Source organism: Vombatus ursinus, unplaced genomic scaffold (assembly GCF_900497805.2).
Source record: "Vombatus ursinus unplaced genomic scaffold, bare-nosed wombat genome assembly UNPS02014779.1, whole genome shotgun sequence".
Classification (NCBI taxonomy): Eukaryota; Metazoa; Chordata; class Mammalia; order Diprotodontia; family Vombatidae; genus Vombatus; species Vombatus ursinus.
In genome coordinates, this window is record NW_020954557.1 from 15,031,805 (window position 1) to 15,048,078 (window position 16,274).

Below are 16,274 nucleotides of genomic sequence, written 5' to 3' on the forward strand. Positions count from 1 at the left end.
GAGACTGGATCAAAGTAATGGTTGTACCAAAGGAATCTTGCCTAGGTTGGGATGGGTATTAGAGAACTGTCCAGGTTTCCAGAGCTTAGCTGTGTCCTAAACTTAGAGCTGAGAAACCGAGCAGACAGGCTAAGTACTGAGTCAACAAAACTGATCACAAGTAAGAGTAGAGGACAAGTCGGAGTTGAGACAGATCAGATAGACTTGGAAGAAAGTAGCAAGAGTAGATAGAAATTACCCACCAATGTGACTTATAGGGTACAAGTGGCATGACAGCCAAGTAACCTTAGGGTTTTAAAGAGCTAGCATCTTGTTGGACCTGATACCATCTGTGCTCCTAGGAAGCTTCTTAGGGATCAAGAGTCTGGGCCTGGAAGGGAAAGTTTAGAATACGTGCTTTCGTGCATTAGGTTTGTGTCTGTGTGACAATCTAGGTTGTGGGATCCAAGAGGACAATGTTTCTATCCTAGCATAATGCTCTACATCCAGAAGACATGTAAAAAAATGTTTGTTTAAATGAATTGTTTCTTAAAGGAACTTGCTGTTTCAGATGTACGTGGTACATAGAAGAAATGCAAAAAATACTTCAGATTATTCTTCAAATTTTAGACTCATTTTGACTATGTGGTTTAATATTTATTTTCTATATTCTTTATTAATAATCTTTCACTGTGGTCCAACAGTGGAGAGAGAATTGTACTTGGAGTCAAAAAGACCTCAATTCAAATCCTACCTTAGACACTTTGGAGCTTTTTGACCTTGGGAAATTCACTTAACCAGACTCAACCTTTGTTTCCTTATCTGCAAAGTGAGAATAATAACAACAACTACCTCACAGGATTGTTACATGGCTAAAATTACATATATATGTACATATGTACATATATATTTATGCATATATATACACATAGAGAGGGCTTGGCAAATCTCAAAACTTAATATAAATGTTAGCTATTGTTATTCTAAATAAATGCCCTATAAGCTCCTTGAGTCCAGGGAGCATATCTTATTTGTGTTTGCATTTCCCTCAGCACCTGGCATAGTGCTTGGTACATATTAGGATTTAATGAATGTTTGATGAATGAATTAATAAATGAACATAAAATAACATTTTCTTTGATAATTGGCATCCTCTAATTGGGTATTCCCCACTTAAATAGTTTTGGTTTTGGTGATGAAATAATAATGAACTTGTAGCCTATTAGCTAGCAATAGTGACTTCTATTTCTTATTCATCAGATTCTGGAAAGGGATTTTGTCTAGTTGGTAGCTAGGTGGCACAGTGATTAGAGTGCTGGAGTCAGGAAGATGGAAGTTCAAATCCTGTCTTAGAAATTTACTAACTGTGTAACCTGGGCAAGTAAACTAACCTCTGTTTTCCTCAGTTTTCTCAGCTGTAAAATGTAGATAATGGGGACCTGCCTTCCAGAGCTGATGTGATGATAAAATTAGGTAATATTTATAAAGTAGTCTGCAAACCTTAAAGTCCTATATAAATGCTAGCTATTATTAGTATATGTAGTGTGTGTATGTATGTATGTGTGTGTGTGTGTGTGTGCGTATGTATGTGTGTGTGTTTTGCACAGACAAAAGAAGCCATCATTGATTGGAATGGAAAGCCTCCCTTTCCCTAGAAATTGTTTGAATAATTTTTCCATATAGGTTCATTCACCAATCTGCCTCAGTCATATCAGGCAGATTAGTCTAACCAACTAGTTAATTATCTAAGATTGCTTTGGATACAGAAATGGTTAACCATGATACAAGTAAGAACTACATATTTGCCATTTGTATAGGGTTGTAGGCCTGGAACGGACAGCATTGGTCAATTTCCTCTTGTACAAGGTACATGTAAGCTTACTAGAATAAATGGTCACATTGGTGAATTATCATGATGCTTGGATGGCATAACCAAATTTAAAATGTACTGCCAGTATTCCTGGATCCCTTCCTGGATCCATCCCGGGAAATAATTGTTTGTTGGTGGTAAAATCAAACTGGGCATGTGCTGTTTCAATACACACAGAAAATGTTAGTTGCTCAGCTTTTCACAATATGCTGGCATTTAAAAAAGCCTCATAAAAATAAATCTTATTTCACTCTCTGTTCCATTATCATCTCATCTTTCAAGATGGCTATGCAAAGCATAAAGAATTAAGGTAAGAGGGAACTATGATTGAGAGGGAAAAGAATCCATTTCCAGAATGAGCCAAGTTACATAGATAATTGCAGTTACATTTGTTATCTGATTGGTTCAGATACAAAACTTGAGAAATGTTAACTTTCTCCTCCAAGACCACAAGCAGCTCAGCCCAGTCTTCAGTGTTTGACAGCGGTGTCCAGGCAGGTGGAATGTGGGAGGGTATGGTGATTACGATGACATCAATCTTGAAAGATGAAGGATATGCTCCAAGCTAAGTGTGACTTCTTAATTACCCTTTATTGAATTAATCTGTACAACTTCATCTATGATTCTTGAGCCCCCCCCACACACACATGCATGCGCAAACATCTTTTTTTTTTAACCTACGCAGTCTCTCAGAAGTAATGAATTCTTATTTTAAATGAATTCTTTGCTGCATAGACTATTGCATAGGGGCTGGTAAGGATGCTGTATAGAGGAAAGACCACTAGAGTTAACCTCTCAGCTCTATCTATAACTAGCTGTGTGACCTTAAGCAAGTTACTTCATATTGAGATTATTTATTATGACATTATCATAATAATTGCACTACCTGTCTCACAGGAGTGTTGTGAGGATCAGATGAGAAAATGTATATAAAACACTTAATAAATTATAAAAGAATATTTTTAATATTTATATTTTAAAGTTAGCTGTAAAGGAGGCAGCTAAGTGGTGCAATGGATAGAACACTGGGCCTGGAGTCAGGAAGATCTGAATTAAAATATGGCCTCAGACACTTACCAGCTGTGTGTTCCTGAGCAAGTCACTTTCCCCTTATTCACCTCAGTTCCTTTTCTGTAAAATGGGGACACAATGGAAAAGGAAATGGAAGCCCACTCCTGTATCTTTGTCAAGAAAATCTCATGAACAAGTCCATGGGGTCACAAAGAGCTGGACACAACTGAACAACAAACACAAATTATAAAAGTAGTTAGGCGACCCAGATTATAGAGCAATGAATCTGGAGTTAGGAAGACCTGAGTTCAATGTCTCTTTGTCTCAGTTTACATACTTGTAGAATGGGGATTAATAATAGTGCCCACCTTGTAGGATCAAATGAGTTAACGTATGTAAAGTTCTTTGCAAACATTAAAGTGCCATAAAAACCTAGCTATTATTAAAGCACTAGATGATATATTTATTATTTGTATTTGTCCTAATATGGCAAGTTAAAGCAGGATGGGACCTAAAAGGTCATCTAGTTCAACTTCCATCCAACTCCACATTAGGAAACTGAGATTCAGGGAGGTGAATGATTTTTCCAAGGCTGTTTTTGGTTCGTGGTGGAGTCAGGACTGTGACATAGGTCTCCTTATACCAATCCACTACATTTTCACCATATCCTTGCCCCTCTACTTGTATTATTAAAATGTATTTTTAAAAAGGAAGTAATCCTAGCATTCTGTAGGTGTTTCACTCTTCTTCCTATTTGCACCAAATAGAAGGGGTACAGTGAATATTGCCCTGGATTGAGTCAGAGGACCTGTGTTCAAGCCCCACCTCTGACACTACCCATATCACTTTGGGTAAGTCACTTTAACCTCTCTGGGTATCAGGTTCTTCATCTGTAAAATTAGGGGGTTGGATTAGATGACATATAAAGGCCATTCTAGTCTAAATCTATTATCCTATGATCTCACTGCTTTCTCTCATTGTATCCCATTCAGAGCTACTTTTTTTTTAACCTTCATCACTTGATTTTCTCTCTGCTCTATAGATAGCATTTCTACTAACTGGGTATTTTTTTCTTCTCCCCTTCCCAATCTATTTTTTTATTATTTTTTTCTATGCCTCATTGTATGTCTTTAATTCATATATTCCAGGTGTAGCTAAGACAGATGAAGGTTTATTGACAGGTATCAACAATAAACATTTATGAATTAGAGTTTGGGTTATAATTTATACTATACGTTTGCTTTTAAAAATTGATGACTCTAATTTTGACAACATACTCCTGTTTCCAGCATCATGCAGATCTATTCTTTCTAACAAAGAATAAGATAGATTTAAAAGCAGACCAATAAGACTAATGACATATTGATCAAGTTGAATATGATAAGCAAAGTTCCTCTATAGTCCTTTACCACTGCAAGGGAGAGAAGTGTGTTCTCATATTTCTTGTTTGAGGCCAAACTTGGTCATGACAATTTCACAACATTCAGTTTTAATTATTTTGTTGTTGCTTTTTCTACTTATGTTGTTGTCATTGTGTATATTATTCTTTCAGTTGTGCTTGCTTCACATTGCATCAGTCCATGTGTATTCCCATTCATCTTTTTAGTCATCATTTCTTACTGAATTATGATATCCCATTATATACTTGTACCAAAATTCATTTAGTTCTTCTCCAATTGATAACTGTTGATTTTTTGTTCCCATTTTTTCTACTGTAAGAATTTTTGTCCCATGTTGGTATGTATAAAACCTTTCATTTTGCCATTAGTATTTTGTGGGTATATCCCTGGAAGGAGGATCTCTAGGTCGAAGAATATGGATATTTTATCCACTTTCTTAGAGTGATTCCAAATTGCTTTCCCAAATGATTGGACCAACCCATAGATCCCCAACAATGTTTTTGTGGACCTGTCTTTCCACCACCCTTCAATGTGTGACATTATTGTCTATTTTTAGTTCTCTGACAATTTGCTGGCCGTGAGGTAAAACCTGAGTTGTATTGATTTGTATTTCTCTTATTATTGGTGATTTCGAGAAATCTTCCTCATAGCGAATTGTTGTTTACAATTCCTTAAAGAGCTGTTTGTTTATATCCTTTCACTGTTTTCCCATTGGGGAATGGTTTTTGGTTTTACATATTTGTGTTAGCTAACTATATATCTTAAATATCAGATCCTTATCATCGATATTTGATGCAAAGACTTAATTTGCTGTGTACCACTTCCCTTCTTATCCAAGTTGCATTAATCTTGTTTGTATAAAATAATTCAATTTCATGTACTCTAAATTATCTATGTTATCTTTTGGATACTTTTATCATTTGTTTGGCTAAAAATTTTGCCCTACTCATATGTGTTAAAGGTGTCAAATTTGATTCTCTTCCAATTTTTGTGTGTTGTGAATAATATTCTGGTCACATATCTATTTTAAGCAAACTTGATTTTTACTAAACTGCTTTCCAACTTTCCTAGTAATTCTTATCAAACAGGACATTCTTCTTCAAGTAATTTGTGTTTTCTTAGCGATATAAAACCCTGAGATATTAAGTTCAATATGAAACTGAGTGGAGTGGTAGCTAGAACTCTAGACTTGGAGTCAGGAAAACCTGAGTGAGGATTTGGCCTCAGATACTTGCTAGCTATGTGACTCTGTGCAAGTCACTTAACTTGTCTCAGTTTCTTCATCTCTAAAATGGGGATAATAACTGCATCCACTTCACAAAGTTGAGAAGATAAAATGAGGTAATATTTGTAAAGCACTTTGCAAACCTTTAAGTGCAATATAAATACTTTCTGTTATTTTTATTCATTTATTTCAGATTCATCCTTATCTAGTCTATTCCACTGGCTTACTTTTCTATTTTTTTAAAAGAATCATCAAATAGTTCTGATTATTACTGCATTGTAGTTTAATTTGAGTCTGAAAGTGATATACCCCCTTCAGACCTACATTTTTTCATCATTTTCCTCTAGATCTTTTGTTCCTGTATATGAATTGTGTTGTTATTTTGTCTAGCCTTTTAAATATCCCCTTGGTATATTACTAAATCTATAAATTCTTAAAAATTATTATTTTTGTTATAATGGTATGTACCAGCCATAAGAACTTAATATACCTTAAGATTTTTTTAAAAATCATTCTTTATTTTTTTTTCTTTTTTCTTTTTGGTGAGGCAATTGGGGGTAAATGACTTGCCCAGGGTCACACAGCTAGTAAGTGTCAAGTGTCTGAGGCCAGATTTGAACTCAGGCCTTCCTGACTCCAAGGCTAGAGCTCTATCCACGTCGCCACTTGCCTGCCCCCATTCTTTATTTCTTTAAGGAATATTTTACAGCTGTAGTTATGGAAGTGTTTAGTGTGATTTGGTAGATTGATTTCCAGATATTTTATGTTATTCTGGAGTTGTTTTGAATAGGCTTTGTCTTCCTATTTTTTCCTTCTCGATTTAGTAATTGTTCTGTAGAAATGCTGTTCATTTTTTGAGTTTATTTTATGTTGTGCTACTTTACAGAATGTATTGATTGATTATCTCAGTTTATTTGCTGATTCTTTAGGATTTCTAAAGTAAACTAACATGTCAACAACTCACAGATAGTTTTATCTCCTTTTTGTTTATCCTTATGCCTTTAGTTTCTTTATTTTGTCGCATTGCTATTGTTAGCATTTCTAGTACTATGTCATATAACAGCAGGGGAAGGGGGCATCCTTGTATTACTCATATTTACTAGGAAAACTAGTGATTTTCCATGGTATATAATGGTAGCTTTTAGTTTTGTATGAATATTTTCTTCAAATGGAAAGATACTTTATATAAATATGCATATAAGGAATTTTGCCATAAGTGAGTTTTATACTTTGTCAAAGGCTTTTTCTGTATCTATGGATAAAATCTAGATGGAGTAGGTGCCACTATTATCCCAATTTTACAGACAAGGAAAAGGAGGCAGACAGGGGTTAAATAACTTGCCCAGGGTCACACAACTAGTAATTAACTGAGGCTGGATTTGAACTCAGATTTTTCTGACTCCAAGTCCTGACTCTATCCATTACACCACCTATGATCTCAGAGGTCATCTAGTACAGTCCAATCCCTTCATTTTACAGCTAAAAAAACTGAGGACCAGAATGGTAGGTGGCTCACATTCCCACAGGCAGATATCCCATCAGATATGGGATTTGAACCTGGGTCCTCTGACTTGAGTCAGCCTTTCTTCCACTGTACTGCCTCCTTCAGCTTCTGTTTTTCTCATTGCAAAGGTGCTTTTTAACCCTAACTGTAAAAACCAACACTGTGTGGCATTTGAGAGAGGCTGTGGAATTCCCTTCTCTGTAACTTTATATCAAAAATGCGTGGAGAGCAATCTTTCTGGGATGGTTCAAGTGTTGTACCTACTGGTGCTAGGGAATAAAGCAGATGACCTCTCCATGTCCCTTCTCCATTTATATTCCTTTGCAGAAAAAGAAAGATCTCATTAGGTAAAGAATTTAAACAAGGAGAGGAAAAACCCCAGATCTGCTTCAAAGCTAGATTCAGGCTAATTTTTTATCAGACACGGTGGTACTTTCTTTAATCTTCCTTGGTAGCCTGAGGTTTCAAAAAGGAAAATGTTAAGTGAATAATTTCCTAGATCTTATTAACAGACTGGTTTAGAAGTCATTAGCATAAAGCAGGTCAGGAGATAACAGGAGGACAAAAAAAGAGAATACATTGACACACTGTAGGGAATAAAAAAAGATACTGGTAGGAACTTACCTGCTGTTTATCATGGACAGTGGTTTCAAGGATGATTTCCTTTTATTAATATAGGTTTCAGAGGGCTAGCTAAGTGTGGCGTAGGTGAATTTATTTTGATTAACAAGAAAGAGAGCTGTAGAAGAACAAATACTGATGCTATTTAAATAATTTGGGAATCAACAATATATTTCAAATATTCACTTTTCCTGGATGTTATCTTGCAACTGATCTCACATTGATGCGGTTTAGGGGTTAGAGGTCCTGGCACCCCAAAATCACGATACCTGGGTCCTACCCGAAAGAATTCGACCCAAGCCTTCTTGTTGCCAAAAACAAAGTTTATTGAAGATTCGCCATATTAGCTAGACTCTTAAGGAGTCTGAGCATCTATGGGCTATTGGCTAGATTGTGAAAATCTGAACATCTTAGTGGAGACAAGATGGACCTTATATACAGAAAGACTGTGGGAGAGTGGCCAAGTAGTCCATGAGGTAATAGAATTCCCAGGGTGGGAAATGGAGCCTAGGTGGGACCAAGGGTTGGAAGTGGCCTGGGGTTATAGGGAGGCAGGACAATAGAGGGAAGATTGGGTGTAGCCACAATAAAAGACCAGTTGATGCGACCATACCCCAGAGATATGGCCATGTGAGAAAGTACAGAGTCCATGAGGTAATAGAATTACCGAGGGTGGGAAATGTTCTGGGGCCAGAGTTTTTCCTTTCTGGGGTTCAGATTCCAACCCCATCAACATGACAACTTGAGAATTTTATCCCCATTTATATAATTCTTTTCTGTTATCTTCAGCATTTCCTCTAAACCCAATTCCTTTGTAATTACTCCTTTAAAGTTCTTACTATTCCTAACTATGATGGTTTAATTTTTGGAATAGAACTTAATTTATTCTTTAACCTGCATGTTTACACTGAACTGTTCTAGGATCCAGTTTTCCATCTGGTCGCAGTCCTTATATAGAAGAAGTGTAGGCAAAACCTTAAGGTTATGATTTCAGAGATGCCAATGAAATTTTGTCATCTCCCCCCCACCCTAAAATCTTTCCCCACTTGATGCCACAAATTCCATTAAATCAGTTGTTCTTAACCTTTTTTTGGTGTCATCCTTTCCAAAATAATGTTTTGTTACCTACATTTGTAATGGAAGAAAATGCTAAACTTCAGTTAGAGGTTGATGAAAGATAAATAGGTATTTTTTTCCATCCAAGTTCACAAATCTTCTGAAATCTATCCAAGTACCTTTTGAGGGTACTTTAGAATCCTTCATTGCTATTCATCCTTCATTTTTGAAGGATGTGTGAAAATTGGATTTAAGCAACACAAAGTTGCACAAAGTTATCAGCCTGACTCTGTCTTTCAGAGTCATCAAAGTCCAGTGACAAGATAAAAGTCAGAATGACTGGTGATGGCCCAGGATGCGGTGCATGACCTTGGCATCTTTGATGTCTGACCAAACTCTAAGTGCTCCACAAAGCCTGCCTGAGCTGCCTTCATGGCCTTTGCAACAAATTTTTCTCATACACCCATTCTGTGGAGGGAAGTCTTCACATTCTTGGGGTAGACATCCCTCATCCCCAACTCTCTGATGGGTTTGAGGCCTGTCTGTCACCCTCATTCTGATTTAGCCCATCTGTCGAGATGGTTTCCTGGGGTGTGGCCACTGCATATACTATAGCTTTTTGGAAACCACAGGTGAGAGTTGGGTGAATCAAGCAGATACCAAAGGTGGATGGGCAGCCCTGAAAAGGACTTAGCAAGCCCTCACATCAGAGGTGCTAGTCCTCCCTGAACAACCCATACAACACACTCCTGCACTAGATCTTAATCTTCCTCTTAGAAATTTAATCTTAAGGCTTTGATACAGGTCAGCCACAAAAATAACTTGGAGGTATCCATCACTAACACTGTTGCACTGAAAAAGGATCTAAAAATAGGTGTGGATAAGAGTTAGTTATTAATTTTCTTTACCTGCTCAAATAATAACATACAAATACATGTATATATTTCTCTGTTTATGATTTATAGTCCATAATTAGAATGTTAGTTCCTTGGATCTAGGGACTGTTTTTTGTTTTGTCTTTGTATCCCCAATGCTGGACATACAGTAAGCATTTAATAAACTTATTGGATTAGATTTAATTGTTGAAAAGAGAGCATAAGGGCACTGGGCGCCTGAAGCAAAGTGGAGAGTGAGTTTTCCCCCACTGAAGGGAAGAAAGGGGCAGAGTGGGAAGACTGGTATGAGTCATAAATAGGAATGTTTTTAGCTGGGGCAAGAGGCAGGAAAAGCACCCTTAATAGGGATGGGGAGAGACAGAATCTGGAATACCAATTCAAGGTTGGGAGGGCCAGAATTCACCCTTATAGGTCATCTAGTAATGTCCAATACAATCCAACAGGAATTTAAGCACCTATTATGTCCAAGGCACTGGGTTTACAATTCAAAACATGAAGCATTCTCTGCCCCGAAGGAGGTAATATTCTACTGAAAATGGAATGGATCAGTCAGTCAGTCAACAATCATTTATTAAGCACCCACTATGTGACAGTAACTGTGGGGATACAATATTTAAACAGATAACTATATTAATAATAATTTAATGAAAGGGAGAACACTGATAGCTAGGAGATCAAGGCAGGTTTCCTATAAGAGGGACCACAGTTGTCATACCTCCTACTAAATAAACATGTGGCTCCTTTTCACTTCCTTATAGTATCCTCTTGTGTTCAAAGCCCTTCATAATCTATTCCCCTTTTCCACCAAATCTTTTCAGTCTTTTAACACATTATACTCCCCAATGTACTCTTTGATCCAATGGCACTGGCTTCCTTGCTCTTCCTCAAGCAAGATACCCTACTTGCCAACTCTGAGCATTTTCACTGGCTGTCCCCTTGGCTTGGCATTCTCTCCCTTTTCATTTCTGCCTTCTAGCTTTATATATATGTATATATCTATTTGTGTCTAATGGTAGCTATCTCCAGGGTGGAAGAGGGGGAGGGAAGAAAAAAAGAAAAAAGTTAGCATGATAATTTTGTTATATATTTGAAAGAAATGGCAAGCCGTGCATAGTAGCTTTGCAGTTTCATGTACCATTGTCTTTTTATTGTACTGTTGTGAACATGCTTATTTTATTCCATAAATTAAAAATTAAATTAAAAAAAGAAAAAAGCTTGCTGTCAAACAGTGGAAAAAACATGTAATTATTACAGAAGAGAGGATGTAAAAAGTGGAAGGGAAAGTGCTAAGAGAAATTTGAGAAGGAGAATAATCACTTTCAGCTGGAAAGTTATACAAGGTTTCATGGAAAAGGTAGGACTTTAATAACAGGCAGAGATCAATATGGGAAACCCATTCCAGGCAAGGGGGATGGTGGGAAGAAAAGCATGTAGTGGATAATTTGGTAATTTGTTGTATTTGACCATACATGTTTTACCACCATGTTGTCAAGGCAGCTGAGATGGCGCAGTGGTTAGAGTGCTGGGCCTGGATTCAGGAAGACCTGAGTTCAAATCCTGCCTCAGATACTTACTAGGGAACCTGGGAAAATCTGTGTGCCTTAATCCATTGGAGAAGGAAATGGCAAACTACTCCAGTATCTTTGACAAGAAAACCCCATATACAATCATGAAGAGTTGGAAACAACTAAAAAGCAGCATGTTTTTCTAGGGCAGTGTTTTTCTTTCTTTCTAATTGGGTATGTGGGAGAGGTGTGAGGTGGATCTTTGAAAAAGATTAATTTAAAAAAATTAATAGCCTTAAAAAGAGAAATTAATCTATGATCCTATAATCCTCATTTAAACATAATGTTACTAACTAGGCTTGTATTAATATGTTGATGTTCAATGTTAAGTTTTTCATAGATCATTTAATTAAAAAATTTTAAAAGTAAAAAAAAAAACGCAATGGCATGGAAATGGGATACAGCAGGAAAAGACCCGGATTCAATAGTAATACAGTATGTCTGAAGTGTAGGGTCTATTAAGTATATGGTCTATTGGGAGTCAAATTTTACAGGGTCTTGAATGCACTTAATTTGTTAGGCTAGATAGAAAAAAAATGGAGGAGCAATATTCAAATAGAAGTGTTAAGTCAAAATCCCTTTTATCTTTTGATGAATACAAGTATTAGTGGAAGATGAAAACAACCTTGTGATACTTTTATATTACTTTGGGATGAAATGGAGCTTAATGATGTAAGCTGTATATTCATCATGATTAAAGATTATCAACTGAAATTAGTTGACTACACCTATGTCAGCACTTCCATTTTCAACTTAATGGTTCATTTATTCAACTGTCCTCATTAAAGATGTTTGGAACATTAACAGAGTGTTAAAATATCTATATTTACCCTCGAGAAGGCAAGAGCAAACTTTATCAAGGCTTAGCATTTTGCCAGACCAATCAAAAGCATTTAGATGTGCTCATAGTCTTTAATGGAGAAAACAATTTATATCAATGTCTGCATTTAAACCTGTACATAGATGTAGACTTTATGAGAGGTCTATGCTCTTGGATAGGAACTTCTGTTGAAGAATGGTCCCATGACTTCAAATAGTACAAATATGAGAAAGATGCTGTTTCTTAGAACCTGGAAAACCTTTTATGGCTATGACACTCTTTATTGCTTTGTATTTTGCAACTCACTGTTTTGCTGCTCCAGTTGTATGTGTGTGTGTGTGTGTGTGTGTGTGTGTGCATGTGTGTGTATGTATGCATTTGCAATTGAGATCTAATTAAAATTTCATTTCATGTGTTGTTTCTCTACTTATTTGATAATTTCAACTGATGTCCATAGCATAATTATATGTACTGCACAGTTCATGTAGAGTGAATTTTCAGAGATTCATAGAGTTAGAGCTAGAAGAATAGTTATAAATCATCTAATTCAACCTTCTCATTTTACAAATTGATTCAATCCAACACACATTTATTAAGAGCCTACTGTGTACAATATACTGTGCTTGGCACTGGGAATTAAAAAAAAAAAGAGAAAGTCCATTCATGCTTAAGGAACTTAGGTCTGTTGGAATCATATAACATGTACACAGAGAATATATGGAGCCATAAATACTAGATAATTTGAAGGGAGAGCATGAATAATCAGTGGGATCAGCAAAAGCTCCCCATAGGAAATGGCACCTGAGATGAGCTTGGAAGGAATCTAAAGATTCTGAAGGATGGAGGCAGATGATGGAATATTGAACACAATGCTTGAAGTGACTCAGGCCTTTCAAAGAGCTTAAATGATTTTCCAAGCTCTCACAAGTAGTAAATGGCAGAACTGGGATTTAAACCTAGGTTTTATGACTAAATCCAGAATTCTTTCCACTGTACCATGCTACCTCTCAATTTATCTTACAGTTTCTATTTTAAGACATTGGGTACTAAAATATGTTGCCCAAACTTCAAAGATTACCTTTACTGTTGAGTGAATAAATGAAAACTCATTTAAGAGCTTCATATATGCCAGGCATTGTGCTGAGTGCTGAAGGTACAAATACGAAAGAGAAGCTTAAGGGAGGCAACACATAAAGGGGAATGGTGGGTATGGAAGTGTGTTTAGCTTTGGGAAATTAGAGATAGTGAATGGAGCCATACATAGGACACCCAACTGACATGTCCTTTCTAGAATCAATGATAGTCTTGATTTAATTACTGTTTCCAGAACAAGAAGTAGAAAGCAAGTGTGGAGCTACAGTCATATAACAGGAAAATGGCCAAGGAAAGGGCACATGACTAATTATAATGAGTCTTTACTAATCAAAGCAGGAGAATCTGGATAGGAGTTCCAAAACTGAATGGCTAATCTTCCCTTGGGCATGGTGTTTGGAAATCTGGTTTGGAAAGTGCTATAGCAGCCAGTGGTGGGCATCCAGCCAACATGGCAGCATGGTAGGAGAATGGCAGGAAGATGTTGTAGTGAAGCATGTTTTAGAAATATTTCCCAACCTTAACTCATTGAGGGGGTAGAAGGATGGAAGGTATCTTTTTCTTATCTCGACTCAAGTACTATTAAAAAAATACAGGTAACAACAACAAACACAGAAGGAAATAGATAATGTGACAGTAATACAATCTACAAAGTAGGTAAAGATACAAACTGCCTGTTGTAGGTGGGTTTCCTTATATGGGAAGGAATGATAAATGACATTCTACTAAAGGAAAGTCCTACCTAGCAGAACACTAATTAAAAGCAACTGCTATCCTTTTTAACTTCAGGCCCATTGATGATTCACTTTATGTGATGAACTTTTTTCTTACCCACTCCAATAAATGAAATTGCTTGTTTCTAACACACTCCCTATGTAAAACTATAAAATCTAAGGCAAGTGAACATTTGTTTAATAACACTTGGGTTTTAAAAGTGATCTTTCACTTTCATTTGACTCTAAATTGGGATGTCCTTATTCAAAAAGGAGGTGTATTGAGTGAGCACTTTGGGCACAGCCCTCATTGTAATGGATGCTCTGCATGTGTGTTTATAGCCTGAGGAGAGCAATTGGACCACGTGAGTCACGAAACAATGGAAAGTATTGTCCTTACCCTCAAGAATTTTACAGGGATGGCATACATACGGGAAATGATCCAAATAATAGTAATAGAAAGAAACATATCTTCAAAAGCTACATAATGAGTACAGAGGGGGTACAAGCTAGTGATATACCAGCATAAATTCATATAGCACTTTAGGGTTCACAAATTATTTCATATTATCTCATGTAGGTATTATTGTCATAAGTATAATAACATTATAATCAAGTATTATTATCTCTGTTTTATAGATAAAGAAATCTATGTTTAGAGAGTTCAAGTGATATGTCCCTAGACCAATGGCTAGTAAAGGGTAGACCCAGGCTTCAAACCCAGGATTGCTTACTTCGGGTCAAGTGGTCTTTCCACTAGGCCAGGTGGCTTTCTCATGAGGCCACAGGTTTAGGGGTAGGCATGGTGGTTAGTCAAGGATATCTTGCTGAAATAGGTAAATTTGGAGCAAGATTTGGAAGGAGGATTGATGGAGATGAAAATAGCCAATGCTATGTAATATGCGGCACAAAGGCTGATAGAATAGGTCATGCATATGACAGTAAGTAAATTAGCATGGCAGAACATTGAGTTACAATGGAAAGAGAAATTGGCTGACCCCAATAAGGTCATTTTCTCAGTTTTGCTCATTGTGCCCGCCTATAGATACTCTAGGAAAACAAACCTCAGGTAAATTTCATGTTATTTCCCCTCAAATACGGGTTATAAAATCCTTAGCACTCAAAGTACCAAAGTATATAGCTGCAGGAAAGTCTATATGTTACCCCATAGGAAATGCATAATAAGATGAAAAGGGCACCCAGGAGCCCATAAATAGATGTGAAGAACACGTAAGACACTCAAATAGCCCATCAGCTTTCCTCCATTCTCACCATGCATTGAAGGGCTCTGAATATTGGGTTGCCATCAGGTAACCCTCTGACATTGTTGGGAGTAATTCTTTCCCACAGAGTCCCCCTCAATCTCCCTCAGATCCAGACTACTACCTTTTGGTTTATACTCCGCTTGGAAAGCAAGCATACTTTAGAGGCAGCTGAAAAGCAATCCCCTTCGCTTCAGATTTTCACTGTCTTAATAACTCACTCACTTGCTCTTTAAGTAGGCTGCTGCCTAGGAACTATTCAGAGAGTCCTCTTCTTTCTGTATTGGGAAGTCTTCTTCCAAGATGAATCAATCCCTGAGCTTTTAAATATGGGATTACCCAGAAGGCCCACACCAGGAAATCTCCCTTATAGGTTAGATTCTGGCATTACTTTGACTAGAGTAATCAAATCCCTCCTTTTCCACATGGGAATCCCAGTTCATGAATGTTTTCCATCAATGCATAGAGGCAGGCTGGTGGTGGAATGATAGAAAGCAATAGAATATGAATATTTATTGTGAAGTTGGAAAGATCTGAGTAAATGCTTCACACAAGTCACCTAACCTCTCTGAGCCTCATTTTCCTCATCTGTTAAATGAGAAGGTTGGACTCCTTGTCCTTGAAGGTCCCTTCATAGCTTTATATCTGTGATTCTAGGAATTATCATCAGGTTCAGTGGGTGTATGCACATGAATGCTTCTGCAAAACTATCACTGCTACAGACACTGTCTTGTCTGAATTCAGGTTTGTGCACAGAAAAGAAACTAGAACAGAAAAAGAAAATAGAAAAGCAAAGTGACCAGAAACATGAAGTACAGGGAAGCCTTTTTCAGGCTACCTTGGAACTTACATGAAAGATGTCCACCCCCTATACCCTCCAGAAGGAAAAAGGTTAAAAAGGTGGACTCCTCTGTTAGTTTAGTTTTATTGTTCAAGAGAGAATGTCTCCTCTGATGGATCTGTCTTCCTCAGTCTCATTAGCTAATCACTGAAGTTCCTTAATTGTATCAGCCAGGTGGCAATGGGCATGCCCACATTGTATGAGGAAGGTGCTCCTCTGAAGCCTCCATGCCCTGGGGTCCTGATCAACCATCTCTTCCTCCCAGCTGCTATTCCTGAAGTTTGCATTCATTTCTTATAGAAAATAGGATATCACTTTAGAGTGAAATGGCATGTAGCAAAATTGATAGCAGAAGAAAGGCAGAATGTTTGGCAGCAATTTTAAGAGAAGCATGATTAAAAGAAGGAAGTACAGTTTAA